The sequence below is a fragment of the Diadema setosum genome, chromosome 8 (assembly GCF_964275005.1).
Source record: "Diadema setosum chromosome 8, eeDiaSeto1, whole genome shotgun sequence".
NCBI classification, from domain to species: domain Eukaryota; kingdom Metazoa; phylum Echinodermata; class Echinoidea; order Diadematoida; family Diadematidae; genus Diadema; species Diadema setosum.
The window spans coordinates 7,001,351-7,007,571 of NC_092692.1; positions in this window are offsets into that span (position 1 = coordinate 7,001,351).

Sequence of the window (6,221 nt, forward strand, 5' to 3'; positions counted from 1 at the left end):
GCTCGCTCCGCTCGCTCGGGCTCGGTCGCTTCGCTCCCTCGCAGACTAACCGCCCCCCCTAAGATGAAATCCTGGCTACGCCGTTGCATGGAACAACTTGAGTTGTATCACTAACGACATCTGTCATAATGCTCCAACTATTAATGAAATGTGGCTATTCTGGCAATTCATTCCTTTGACCAAGACCTGGGGGCTTGACAAGGTAATACAAAAGAAGTTACAATTGTTTTCCCTTATTATCCTTGTCTCCATTCATTTAACCTCATACCACTTTGTGCAGTATGTAGACTGTAGAGATATAGGCCTATTGGGCTGGTTCACACATGCCCAAAATTAAAAACAAGTTTTCCCAATACAGATTTTAGCAATGGGATGCAAAAATCATTTACTCTTGCAGGCAAGTATCCATGTTTCAATACAAAAAAACGTTTTTTTTAAAGCCCTAGCAATAATTTGCCTTGCACAATAGGTGCTAATGGGATGCACATAAAGATAAATCTCCCTCACATCCCCCCATAAAAAAAAAAACACACAAAACTTGAGCCTTTTTAATCCCATGATCCAACTTGCCACACTGAATCTGGCTGCTAGGGTGCCTAAGATGATGCTCCTGTCATTAATTTTCTGAGATTTTTAGTTTGTTGTTGTTGTTCTTGTTATCATTCTTATTATCATTATTATTATTATTATTATTATTATTATTATTATTATTATTATTATTATTATTATTATTATTATTATTATCATTATTATTATTATTGTTATTGTTATTATTATATTATATCATAATTATTATCATCAATATTTTGTTTTTTGCCATGAGTGAACAGTGGCAAATAAAGCAGATTTTTGTATGACGACAAAAAGGCATATAACTCTTGAGTTACCACTGCAGCAAGAGGACAGGAAAGGATTTAATCATTCTCAATTTCAAACAAATCACAATGCAGCCACCTGTTTCAATCACCTGTTACAACTAGCATTGCAGGATCCCATACAAAACAGGAAACGGTCAGAAGCAGGATTACCCACAGAATGGGCAAGTTCACAGGTGCACGCATGCACAAGCCTGTAAGTGTCCAAACTGGCACATGTAAACATATTGAAACCCAAGCCTAACAGTGGTAATATATTACAATTTTGTACTGATATCATATGATCAGAAAGAGTAAATGAAATCCAAGAAAGGTTTACACAGATTATTACACAGATGTCTGTTTTTAACGCTGCCATTTCTTATCTACATACTCTTCCGTTGCTGAGATATGCAGAATTTTACAGTATTTTGCCTCAAATTAATTGAAAAACAATGTACTTTTTGTGTCTTGGAAAATACAATTTCAATACACCTCTGATATTTCTAAAATAACATCGTGCAACTAAGAGTCAAATCTATAATAAGTTATCAAACATTACATTCCATAGGCATCACTGAACAGTATATGTACCATGACTAGGAATCAGACATGTTGTCTCAGCTTTATAGCATTTGAAAGATTTAAAGAACTTTTGATCTGTTGCACATTCACAAAGACAGAATTTGCCTTGATGTAGATTCTCCATTAATTGATAGGGCACATTTATGTGTGTGTGTGTGTGTTCAAATAAGCTGTTTGCGACTAAAATATGAATATATATTTCTAATATGTTTTTTGCATAATCTACATTGTCTTATATGCCACTTGACTCTAATGATGTATCTAGAAACTAGAAATGTCGCTACGGCGACTGGTGTATGCCTCCGCCATAATACATGGTTCTCCTAATAGGTCTATAGTACAATGTCTTGACAATGTGTGATGACAGTTTCACACAATTGGCAAAATATTAAAATGACAGGTTTGCCACAAATGTGCTGAATGTTCACTTTCCTAGAACTAGGTTCAATTGGATGAATGACTAAAACATCAGAGTGCAGGTATTTGGGGGAACTGATGATTTTCACTTGACTTTTGACCCTTTTACAAGTTTATGCATTGAGTAATTTTCAAGGTATTGAGAAAAAGTATAATTTCAGTATCAAATGGTAAAATAGTATTATCGAAACCTGGCCTTTGACCTTTGACCCCACAGTTCCAAAGAGAATCACTGTTAATTAGAACATGCATAAATATGTAAGTTTCATGACAATACCTTGAGTTATTTTTGAGATATGGAGGAAAAAGTGCAATTTAGCACTTTCACTTGACCTTTGACCTTTTGACCTTTGACCTTTAGGCAAGAAACTTCCCACAGAATATATATTGGGTTATACATGCTGCCCATCGCTGCCCATCGGTACAAGCATATATACTAAGTTCCATGAAGATACCTTGAACCATTTGCGAGATATGGAGAAAAACATGAAATTTCAATTTTTTTTTTTTTCACAAAATAACCTGTGACCTTTGACCTTTGACCCTGTGACCCTAAAATCCACACAAAGTATCATCCCCCAAGGATATACCCTCATACCAAGTTTGATGCAAAACCACCACACGGTTCTTGAGATATCGACAAAAACAAAACGGGACGTACGTACGTACGGACGGACGGACGGACGGACGACCCGAAAACATAATGCCTCCGGCCACTTCGTTGGCGGAGGCATAAAAAAAGAAATTGAACTGACTCAATTCCATTCTTACATTGATATAATATGGCATTCTCATTGACACAAAGCAGAAATCTCTCAGTTTTGGAGTAATACTCTGCACTAATCGGCAATGATCGGCTTTGATTGAATAGGTGCATTTATGCGCTCAATTTGCGAAGACAGAATCAGCATTTTGAAATTGTGATTCAAAATGCTGGTCAAAAATGCATTCACAGGGATAATGTTATGCTCAATTTTTTAGAGCTCGAAAAAGAAAAGAATAGTTGCAGTTGCTACGTTGACATATAGTAGGCAGGTAAACCGTGTTTTGCATTCATCACTTTTCAAAATGTTGATTATGGCCCAAAAATGTTGAGCATAAAACACATCATAAGTTAAACAAAACACAACAATTACCGAATATCAAATGGTTATCACGATTTCACAGAGACAGAAAATTCATGTATTAACAGCATGCATTCTCTAATTCCCTTTGTGTCTCGTCAATTCACAGAAAAAAAAGAACAACAACGAAAAGAGAAGGGTCAACTAAAACTCTAGGAAGGAACCTACCACGCTTGCTTCTGTCCATCGTCCCAAAAATCTGTTACTTCCAGACAGTTAGCAGGAAAGACAACGTTTCCCGGATTTCAAGTCGCGTCATCCGCAAAGTAGAGAATCCAATGACAATTGGTGTACCATGGCCTCAGAGCCACAATTCCATTGTCTCTGTAATAATATGCTCTGACTCACAAGATTACGTGTCGCGAGTTGTGTCCAAAGCGGAGACCACACTGGGTGCCAAAAAATTAGGCACAAATCAAAACTTTGAATGCTGTGAACACGCTGGATCACTTAATTCAAGAATCGTGACAGGCAGGGAAGATATGGAGGGAAAAGAAAAAAAAATTCCTCTCTATGCTACCCGCCCTTTTTTCCAGGTTGTGGCTCCTGCCCTGGCTAACTGAGCTGCGTCCCACTCATACACCCCTGCATGCGATCCTTCCAAGACACTGCAATTCCACCAGGGGATGGTGGGGATTCGGGACTGGCGGTTACCTTAACGGGAGACGACAATCTAATTACTGTCAGAGTGAATCAAAGAGAGGATGGGAGGGGTACAGCATTGCCCCCCTGTTCCTGTCCTCACAGGAACTCACAGCGGGACGGTGGTGGGGAAAGTGCTAACGATGGCGTGGAATTCGCAGGTGACTCAAGTGTTTTGGTAAGCGATATTCGCGAAAGTCTCTTGTCGTTTTTTTCTTGTCCCCTGCCTGTTTGACTTCCCCTTTTCTCTGAACCATGCTGAAAGTTTTCTCTCTCTTCTTCCCTGCACTGTGTACCTAGAATATCTCTGCCTGCCTTTGACTCTCTCTCTCCTTCTCTGCCTTTTTCTCCATTTTTGTCTCTTTTCTCTCGCCTTATGCCAATATATCTTATTCACTTCTCAATCTTTCCCTCTCCATTTCATCACCTCTCTCTCTCTCTGTACCCATTTAGTGTAAACTTCTCTACAATCTCAAAGTTCTATTCTTTCAAACTACAGTCAACCTTGCTTAAGTCAACCTCGCATTATGAGTCGAATAATCGCTGAAGTCAAAGGTCTTTTCATGTCTTCTTTTCTTTATATTCTACTAATTCTAATCCCTCATAAGTTGAATTTCTCTAAGTCAAAGCAATTTATTCAGTTAAAATAATGTATATATGCCATATCTTTCTTGAGTCTAAATTTTCAGGAATCGGGAATTCCCAACGATTTCGAGAAGTGGCTAAATTTGTGATCGTGGAATCTTCTACTGAACAGAGAAATGTACACGCGTGTGTCCCATCCACATCGGGATCAGAGCTAGTATTTTCGTGCATCTTAAATTTCAAGAATAGCACCTGACTCGTGAAATTTGCGAAAATAAAAACCTTGCGAAATATTCGGCGCATACAGTAGATCTGACTAAGGCAAGGTTGACTGTATTACCTGTAACCCATCTCATACCCTTCCTCTGAGTCGCCCTGTGTGGCGTAACTTTTATCCAACTTTCATAACACCAAAAACCTGCCACGGCTAGCACTGCCACAAGTATCAGGACAAAACAAGATAAAGAAATGGAGGGAGGGAGGACATTGTAAGATCACCATAACAGATTTAACCATCACGACATGCACTGACCCCATTCCTTTCTCCCCCTGCCTTCATTCTTTCAATGGGATGAGGAAATCACCATCAGTGCATCCTGCAAAAATGAGGACGCTTATGGAAGGCCATATCCCATCTCAGATTTCCTCGCTGATTTTAGATCGTGTTGAGGATATCAACTTTTGATGCGCTGCAGTCATGCTTTATATCCATTCAGTCATCTGGCTTATGTCTCTGTGAAGCATCCTATTTTGTCAGAGTTCCCTCCCCCTACCCTCCAAATTTCTTGCCAAAACTCAAACAATTGTTACTTCTCTGACACATTTATGAATCACAAATTAAACATGCATTGCAATTTTCATGAAGGACATCATAATTAAGCTCTAAATCTTCTACAGTAATGATCATATGAATTTAAACAATCTCTGTAATCAATTTTAACACCTTCACATCATCAAATCTGTATTCAATCTTAATGAGAAAGAGATTTGCTTACTTAATTAAAAACTGGAAGATTGTACCAAAATTGACTACCTGATAGCTCTGTACCTTAGTTTCTGCTTGTTGTTTGAAAATATATAACATCACTTAATAAGATTTAATGTGTAAGCAATATCCCTTGTATCTTTTCTAGTGCACTTTATAAATGTTATGTAATACTTGGGGCTTATTCAAAGTGTCTATTATGATATATGCACAGCAGCAGTCTGGGAAATTTTAGTCTAGCTCCCATCCAAGGCTTGTGTTTTGATTTCAGATTCAGTTCAGTCATCTCTTAATTCACACAAGAAACTAAAACAAAAAACAAATACAATGCACAAATAAACCTGAAGGAAAATAGTTTGTTTCAAGCATTGATTCCAGCAGAAAAGATCATGTTTAACACCAAATGCACTGTAACTGTCGACTCAGTTATACTTCCAGAGAAGGAAAAACTCTGGGGAAAAGAAAATCTTAGTTCAGGCTATACCACCAGTTCACCATGAATAATAGGGCTAATAATGCCCTACAAGTGCATCTCAAACCGACTTCAAAGCATTCACTGAAAAGTGCAACTCTCGGAGGTAAGGGGAAGATGCCGTTAAACGATGCTTACACCAAAGGAAGCCAGCAAATGGAGAGCTCTCAGGCCTAAAATAGTTTTTGCCGGTATAAAGCTGACTTCATTTGCCAACATTTGGATTGGTAATGCAAGAACTGCTGTGTCTCTTCAAAGGTGGCACATTTGAGTAAAGAAATAGTTGACCAGCAGCCTTTAGGTTTGTTTGTTCTTTGACAAACTGCAGAGCAAATGTACTTTACATTTTGTCTTCCATCTCTTGAACAAATAAAAGAGAGACAATGAGTGGCAGAGAGAAATATCAAAATCTTGTATCCAACTTAGTACGTGATCACATTTATATCTGTGGGCTTCACAATGACATCAGTTAGTGGGGTATAAATCTCAAGATTTGCAACGCGATCCAAATCTTGATATTTTTGCCAGTTTGGCCATAAAAATTACACAGACAGCAT